Source organism: Polyodon spathula, chromosome 5 (assembly GCF_017654505.1).
Source record: "Polyodon spathula isolate WHYD16114869_AA chromosome 5, ASM1765450v1, whole genome shotgun sequence".
Classification (NCBI taxonomy): domain Eukaryota; kingdom Metazoa; phylum Chordata; class Actinopteri; order Acipenseriformes; family Polyodontidae; genus Polyodon; species Polyodon spathula.
The window spans coordinates 1,067,500-1,076,521 of NC_054538.1; the positions used below are offsets into that span (position 1 = coordinate 1,067,500).

At 40.4% G+C, this 9,022-nt stretch overlaps 1 protein-coding gene across 3 annotated transcripts in view; it reads right to left on the reverse strand.

Annotated features, from left to right (window-relative positions):
- LOC121315382 (T-lymphoma invasion and metastasis-inducing protein 2-like) overlaps positions 1 to 5,975 on the reverse strand; it is a 115,020-nt gene extending 109,045 nt beyond the window's left edge. For all 3 annotated transcript variants that reach the window (XM_041249428.1, XM_041249429.1, XM_041249426.1), the window contains exon 1: positions 5,760 to 5,975. The gene's annotated coding sequence lies outside the window, so the exon portion shown is untranslated. The remainder of the gene's footprint in view (positions 1 to 5,759) is intronic.
- Between the last annotated feature and the right edge of the window lie 3,047 nt (positions 5,976 to 9,022).

Below are 9,022 nucleotides of genomic sequence, written 5' to 3' on the forward strand. Positions count from 1 at the left end.
GTGTGTGTGTATATCTGATGGAGGTCAGTGCTCATGTGTGTGTGTATATCTGATGGGATGTCAGTGCTCGTGTTTGTGTGTATATCTGATGGAGGTCAGTGCTCATGTTTGTGTGTATAACTGATAGGAAGTCAGTGTTTGTGTGTGTGTGTGTATATCTGATGGAAGTCAGTCCTTGTGTGTGTGTGTATATCTGATGGGATGTCAGTGCTCGTGTGTGTGTGTATATCTGATGGAGGTCAGTGCTCATGTGTGTGTGTATATCTGATGGGAGGTCAGGGCTCATGTGTGTGTGTATATCTGCTGGGTAGTCAGTGCTCATGTTTGCGTGTATATCTGATGGAGGTCAGTGCTCATGTGTGTGTGTATATCTGATGGAGGTCAGTGCTCATGTTTGTGTGTATATCTGATGGAGGTCAGGGCTCATGTTTGTGTGTATATCTGATGGAGGTCAGGGCTCATGTTTGTGTGTATATCTGATGGAGGTCAGTGCTCATGTTTGTGTGTATATCTGATGGAGGTCAGTGCTCATGTTTGTGTGTATATCTGATGGAGGTCAGTGCTCATGTTTGTGTGTATATCTGATGGAGGTCAGTGCTCATGTGTGTGTGTATATCTGATGGATGTCAGTGCTCATGTTTGTGTGTATATCTGATGGAGGTCAGTGCTCATGTTTGTGTGTATATCTGATGGGAGGTCAGTGCTCATGTGTGTGTGTATATCTGATGGAGGTCAGTGCTCATGTGTGTGTGTATATCTGCTGGGTAGTTTCAGGTTCTCTATTACTGTGTGTTTTATGACTAGTCCTGGACAAAGCTTTAAACTCAATGATAAGTGGGGTCTGTGGCCTGATCTGGCTGGTTTGACAAGAAATTATAAAATGAGTTGAAGCAATCGCTGCTTACAGACTCTGTGAACACACAGCTGTGCTGCTAAACTTGACAGAAACATCATGCTATTCTCTCACACCCATTCCATGGAAACACTCTGTGGATATTTGGTATCACTTCTGTACATGTGGCAATGTTTTGAAAATGCTAAAGCTCTGAATGAAGAATACATTTCTTTTTTTCATTTCATGAGGCTTAATAAAAGGTAATTTCTGAGTGAACACTTGCAGGATTACATTTAACCCATAGGTATTGCATGCATAACATACAAGTGTGGCTTCAAAGACAACTGGATTCTGTAGGGTGCTAATTTTAATCAAACAGAAATCTGAGGTTGTAAATCTCCTATTATTTATTGAATGGGTTCAGTGGACAGGCTTGTGGTATTCAAGAGATTCATTAAGATAATGTATAATACAATCACACCATGACCTACACATTTTCAGTGTCATTTCTAATTACCTTAGTCTTGAGGTCACTGATGAATAGATTGTACTATTCAGACCACTTACTATTCCTTTCGGAACCTGATATATGAATGCATACATTTGTTAATAAGATCCCCCCCCATCCCCCCAAAAAGAAAAAAAGATAAAATTGCAAGTGAATAACTTCTTTCAAAAATGCCACAAACTATCCTTTTTTCTTCTAAAAGCTGTTATGGAAATGAAATGCAAGAAGGCCTTCTTATTTCAAACTATTTTTAAGCATCTTATAATAGATTACCAATAACTACTTCTTTGTATATTTTAAGCAGAATCCGAGCCCAACGGTTTTTTTTAGCAGTTTCTTTTTCCAATGACAGGGTGCCACTGCAGAGGAAGCAGTTTGTCATTCGTCTGGAAACAGTCAAAAAGGAAGCCTTCTTTCACAAAGAATCTGGAGCCTAACTGACCTCACCTACTTTTTATATAACAAACTCATGATGCAACCCAACCTCTGCTTATAGAAAGAAAAACATGTTTTTGTTTTAAACTGCCACTCATACTAAACTACATTCTGTATCCAATTAAGCTAAATACAACATGAAAACTAAAAATGTATTGTTTCCCTGAAATGAAAATACAGAACATACATCCATACATAAAAACAAAGACAAAATAACCCCCCCCCCCCCCCCCGTATGTATTACCTTGCAGAAAATCTGAAACGTATTTAAGCAGCGTTAATTGCACTTTATCAGTGAGGTCCCATGCCATGTTGGGTCTAAGCAGCTGAAAGCAGTAACTGTATTCCTTATTTGTCCCACATCAAAATAAGTGCAGAGAATGAATTGTGACTCTCTAAATGGTGCAGGTGGCTCTAATTCTGAATGAAGCCTTCTGATGTTTACACTCTTAACAACACTCAATACATGGGAATACATTCTGTGGAATGACTGAACACACAGCATAGAGCTGCAGGACTTGTACAGAATGTCTTTAACAAAAAAGACACCAGCTACATCAAAGATGGGAAATATTTCTGCTAAAGATTGCTCTGTCCAGTACAAGAAGGGGACATTTTTTGACAAAGTCCAGCATAAAAGATTAATTCTCAAACTGAACGCAGTTGGGATTCAAGAAAATACATGTACATGGATTAGAGAGTGGTTAACATGTAGAAAACAGAAAGTACTGATTAGAGGAGAAACCTCCTAATCTACATTAATGATTTAGATTCTGGTATAGTAAGCAAACTTGTTAAATTTGCAGACGACATAAAAATAGGAGTGGCAAACATCGTGGCAGCAGCAAAGATCTTTCAAAATGATCTAGACAAGATTCAGAAAAGGCAGACACATGGCAAATGACATTTAATAGGGAAAACTGTAAGGTACTGCATGCAGGAAATAAAAATGTGCATTATAAATATCATATGGGAGATACTGAAATTGAAGAAGGAATCTATGAAAAAGACCAAGGAGTTTATGTTGACTCAGAAATGTCTTCATCTAGACAATGTGGGGAAGCTATAAAAAAAAGCCAATAAAATGCAAAGACATATAGTGAAAAGTGTTTAAATCAAGGGAAGTAATGTTAAAACTGTACAATGCATTAGTAAGACCTCATCTAGAATATTGTGTTCTGGTCACATAGCTAGAAAAAGGATATTGCTGCTCTAGAAAGAGTGCAAAGAAGAGCGACCAGAATTATTCCGGGCTTAAAAGGCATGTCATATGCAGACAGGCTAAAATAATTGAATCTATTCATCTTGAACAAAGAAGACCACGCAGCAACCTAATTCAAGCATTCAAAATTCTAAATGGTGTTGACAATGTCGACCCAAAGGACTTTTTCGACCTGAAAAAAGAAACAAGGACCAGGGGTCACAAATGGAGATTAGAAAAAGGGGCATTCAGAACAGAAAATAGGAGGCACTTTTTTACACAGAGAATCGTGGGAGTCTGGAACCAACTCCCAGTAATGCTGTTGAAGCAGACACCCTGGGGTGTCTGCAGGGCGCCCCGCTCACCGGGGGCTGGGCACCCCGCTCACCGGGGGCTGGGCGCTCCGCTCACCGGGGGTTGGGTACCCTGCTCACCAGGCCCCTCCAGGGAGCCTAACACTTGTTTACCTTTTGAAATTGCTCACATCTGCATTCTCCCTCCCTAGATTTAGAAATACGTACAAGTGGTCAAACTAAAAGGTTTGTTAGGAGCTATCATTGTTATGAAGAGGTAGGCTAATCCGATTGAAGTTTTTAAATCATTACATATGTGTATGTGTGATTAAATTATACATGTAAGGCGTAAAGGTCTGGTCCTGAGAAACATACATATTGCAGATAACTACACTTACTCTGTAGTTTCAAAGAAGAGATACCAAAATGAACATGAAAGAGACTACTAATCGTCATCTTGGTTTGTGCTCCATTGCTTTATGTGGTAGACTAGTTTTACATTTTATAAAATCAAACTTAAAAGACTTCCATCCACTCAACAAATCGCAGTCTGCAATAAATCTACCACAGGCTAATGAAAGGATGTGCTGTATGTAAATACGGAGTTGCAAACAGATTGTAGGTAACAATTAGTAGTCTTGCAAAGTAAATTACAGCTGTTTTTATGCAATGATGAGGCAATCTTACTCATAATCAGAGTGATGTGTTCTGATCTGCTGCCATAACTGCTCTCTGCAGAAATGCTACTTGGCAGGCAGTGCTCTTGGTGGACATGGCTCTTTGCAAGGAGTAGCCAATGCTAAATATAATTAGGAGCCCCCTATTCAGACTATTCTGCACAGCTGTGCTAGCAGTTCCATAAACACTTAAATGAATTTGCATTCAGCTTTGAATTTCTAGAAGTCTCTGCCTCTTGTTATACTTTACATGTATGTGACCAAAGTCCCTTTAATTAGAAATGGTTCTTTTGCCAACAAAATCGGAACCATAAGAGAATACCGAAAACAGTCAAGTCATTCTGGAATCACTGTACACGTTTTTTTTCACAATTCTGGGTTAGGTTTGGTGTACTGGAGTCATTGTAGAATAGGTCTGAACCATTCTAGAACGGGCTAAATTCTTATATACCTGCAACATATAATACAAATCTTACAAGTGTAGGTTTTTGTAACTTGTTTTTCTAAAGAAATAACTACCAGTACATAGTTCAGAAAACACTGCTTACCAGCGCCTAAAAACAACCTATCAAAACCGAATAATGCAGAACCACTACACATTGCAAATACACACGTATAATATAGTGAAACAGTTACGCTAGACTACAATATGTGTTGTGTCGAATGTCGAATGTGTGTCGAGCAAAGACATTAATGAAAAATTGCACAAAACAACTGTCCCTTTCTTTTTTGCTAGTAGCGGGCATCGAGAGCGTACAGAACAATATAACCCCGTCAACTCCTTCAGGGCTGTAGCCTGTGCACATATACGTCCAGTTTGCTTCAGATGCGACGGGGACCGGCATTGTGTTGTGCTTTTATAAAGAACTTCTTTAAAGGGCTTTGTGACATCTCGGTGTTTCCTGGCTGTATAGGCTGTGTGCTCAGACAATGCCTGCACATCGCTATGCAGTACTGCTGCCTCTCAGGAGGGGTTTCATGCCTGTTTTATGAATAATCCTTCAACCAGACAGGACTACATTGGTGCACGTTTCTGTAGTCTAACTGCAAATGCATTACAATGATATAAAATAACTAAGATATGTAATCAATTACAGATTGCCCTAAAACTGAAAGAATGTCACAAAGCAGAAACACAAATCCCTACCTTGCGCCACGTGTTTCTACCCTTAAGATTTAGGCACAGATTATATAATGTAAATCTGATCAGGTTATGTGACTGCACGGGTGTGCTTAAGAAGCAGCTATCCATTTTAAACACGTTAATACAATTACACCCTCTATTTAAGGTGTTGCTCCCAGACCAGACCGGATAATTGAGGGTAGTATTGAAATGCTAATGACATTGTAATAGGGAGCTGCCGTACCAGCTGTAATCCACTAACAACTACAAAACAAAAAAACACGCATAAGCACCATCCTAATAACATACTATAGCCAGGACTAGACGAACATTGTGCATAACCGTACACACTGATGGATACATACACTGAACACCTTTTGAAAGTTGTGAGACTATTACTGTATTAATTTTTGTAAAAGTACTATCAGTACCGTACACAAAACTGCGAATAACGCCCGTGTGGTTTGAACATTATTTCTGTGACATGACTATGCTACACAGCAACAAGACTAGTCAATGATTTATATAAATATGCTGCAGTGAATGCAAGACTATCGGCTCAATTGAAAAGAAGAAGAAGAAGAAGAAGAAGAAGAAGAAGAAGAAGAAGAAGAAGAAGAAGAAGAAGAAGAAGCTAACTGCAAAGCGCGTCTTTCATCAGAGAATAAAGTTAGCACGACAACTTACCAGATGCTAAAAAGAAAGGACACCATCATCGTTCAACACTAACCCTAACGCAGACCTCGTCGCAGGAAAGTAAGACCTCCACATCTGTAACTGTGCGCCCGCTGTTTGAGAGCTTTCCAGTTTTTAGTTTTCCTTTAGAAAATACATAAAGTAACCTCCAAAACTAAACGCAGTTTTCCATTGTCCCGTGCGCTTTGCAATGAAGGCAGATCCTGAGATAGGGCAAGTTGATAGAGTGCAGCCTACCACCGTACACATATTAATCGATCCATTTCACAGGATGAAACATTGGAAGAGACCTCGCCTATTACTACTATGGACAAGAAAACCCACCTATCATCTGTGCCGCAGTGTGCCTAATTTAAATACAAACCAGAGAGGACCAATGAAGCAAGGCGTTAGGCGGGGCGATTCCTTAAGGGATCACCTTGTTTTTTTTCCCTGCACAGCAGGACTGTTTTAGCACGAGGCTGGGCTGGCTGCTCGCATCACTGTAGAACCCTATGGGTTTGACTCAAATACAGTTTATTTTATAGCTGATATTTTTTTACATGAAATAATATTTTTGAATATTAAATAGACAGTGCAGTTTTATGTAGTCTGCTCTCCTAACATTATTGTTATCAATAATAATAATAATAATAATAATAATAATAATAATAATAATAAGCACTGGGGGAATAATATACACGAATAACCAGAATCAGATTTAATGTTTTTAAACAGAATTAAAATGGATATGTGAAAAGATCTGTATCAATGGCATGTCCAAAGGTATATACTGCCACAGGTGTATAAAAGGAGCAGTCTGCACTTGTGAGGCTGACGAATCCAGGGCAAGGAGCCGGGCCGGGCAAGGGGCAGGGCAGGGCAAGGGGCAGAGTAGGGTAGGGCAGGGAAGGGAAGTGCAGGAAAGGACAGGGCAAGGGGCAGGGCAGGGAAGTGCAGGGGAATGGAAGGGGCAGGGAAGGACGCAGCTGCTGAGGGTGGTGCAGGGTAAGGGGCAGAGTATTTCAGAGTAGGTCAGGGTGGTGCAGGGTAAGGGGCAGAGCATTACAGAGCAGGGCAGGGCGGGGCAGAGCATTGCAGAGCAGGGCGGGGTGGGGTGGGGTGGGGCAGGGCAATAAAAAGGAAAGTCTACAATTCTCCTTTGTAACTACCTCCAGAACGTCCAGAGATGATTACCTGCCATCCCCGCATCTACAGCTGTTCCTGCTAACAAGTATACATACCACTTGTTTCTATATTTGCTCTTTCAGGACTGTTTTTATAAATAAACACGCACAAGAATGCTTAATCTGCCGACTATTTTACAGCCATTAAAACCTTCACCACAACTCTGCCCTTTCACAGGGGACTTTAATGGATGCAGATAAACCCATATCTAATCATAAGAAATATGCAGAAAACAAGAAAATGCTCTCTGGAAGTGAAGAAGCAGTTAATATGCTATGATTCTGAAGACAGGATGTACTTTAAGAATACAGTTTCCGGCTAAGAAAACACCCCCCGGGAAGCAAGCAAAGTGTTCTCTTAGCTGAAATGTTCTCTAAGACGAAGTTGACCACCAGACACAATATGAATCAACAAATAAATAAATATGTATTACTTGCATGGATACAACTAGTGATGAACCTAATGATCCTTGCGAACCCGATCAGACGAACCAGCGTAAAAGAAAAGAAACTCAACGGGCACAAGCCTGGAGTTAAATGGCCAAGAGCTTGTGAGAAAACTTCGTGGCACACAGTAAACACAGACCTCTGTTTTACTTTAAGTGGAACAGTTGAAAAGAAGCTGGATAAATTTGGGGGCATCATTTACACATATGGAAGCGAGAGGATTGTAGTTCAAAAAAGGAATGAAAAAGTACAAGCTTCCTGGAAAGTCTAGATAGCAGCAGGAGATTGAATGCTTAGAGAAAAGAAGCAGCTGAGAAAGCAATGGAGAAAAGCAGAACAAAGTCACAAAGTCTGTTACAAAGGGTCATAAAAGATAAGCTTGCAACATTGCGCAGAGCTGAGCGCCTACGGAAACGCTATAAAAGAGCCTGAGAAAATTACCTTTTTATAAAGATCCATTCAAATTTGTAAAAAAAAGTTATTCACCAGTGAGAAAAATGGCACACCAAAAGCATCCAGGGCCTAATGGAGTTCGGTACAGAGTGTACAAGAGTGCTTCTGGAGATCTACGAATCCTATGGAAACTGATGAAAGTGGCATGGGAAAAACAGGTTGTACCAAGAGCAAGGCGCCGAGCAGGTGGAGTCTTTATACAAAAAGAAAAATATTCTACAAGCATCAGTCAGTCTTGCCCTATTTCCTTATTAAATGTAGAAGGCAAGACTTTCTTCATCATTATTGCTCAGAGATTGTCAACCTACCTGTTAAAGAACTGCTTCATTGACACTTCAGTACAAAAAGCAGACATTCCAGGTTTCCCAGGTTGCTTAGAACACATCAGCGTAATCTGGCAACAAATTCAATCAGCTAAAAAGGAGAGGAAGGCGCTCCATGTGACATTCCTGGATTTGGCTAATGCATATGGTTCAGTGCCACATTAACTTCTTTGGGCAGCATTTGACTTTTTCAGTGTACCGATGACAATAACAAATTTAGTGAAAGCCTACTTTGGAGATTTGCAATTTAGTTTTTCAACTTCAGAATTCAGCACTACATGGCAATGCCTAGTTGGAATAATGGCAGGGTGTACCATTTCTCCACTGGCTTTTACCATGGCAATGGCAGTAATTATTAGGGCATCAAAATGGGTAGTGGGAGGAGAGCGCTTGTCTTCTGGAATGCGACTACCACCAATTCGAGCATACATGGATGACATGACAACCATGACTACAACAGCAGCCTGCACTAATTGGTTATTGGGCAAATTAACCAGTAGCATCGAATGAGCACAAATGCACTTCAAGTCCACTAAATCAAGGAGCATCTCTACAATTAAAGGTCAAGCAGTAGATAAAAGGTTCTACATTAATGGTGAGGCAATACCAACAGTGTCTGAGAAGCCAGTGAAAAGTCTTGGGAGATGATACGACGGGGATCTAAAGGACACAGTTTGTGTGGGAGAAGTTAGACAACAAGCAGCGGAAGGGTTGAAGAGCATAGACAGCAGCACTTCACAGGGCAAACCAAAACTCTGGTGCTTTCAGTCTGGTCTACTGCCAAGACTGCTGTGGCCACTGACTGTGTACAAGGTTTCTTTGACAACAGTTGAGAAGCTGGAAACTTTAATCAGTTTATACATCA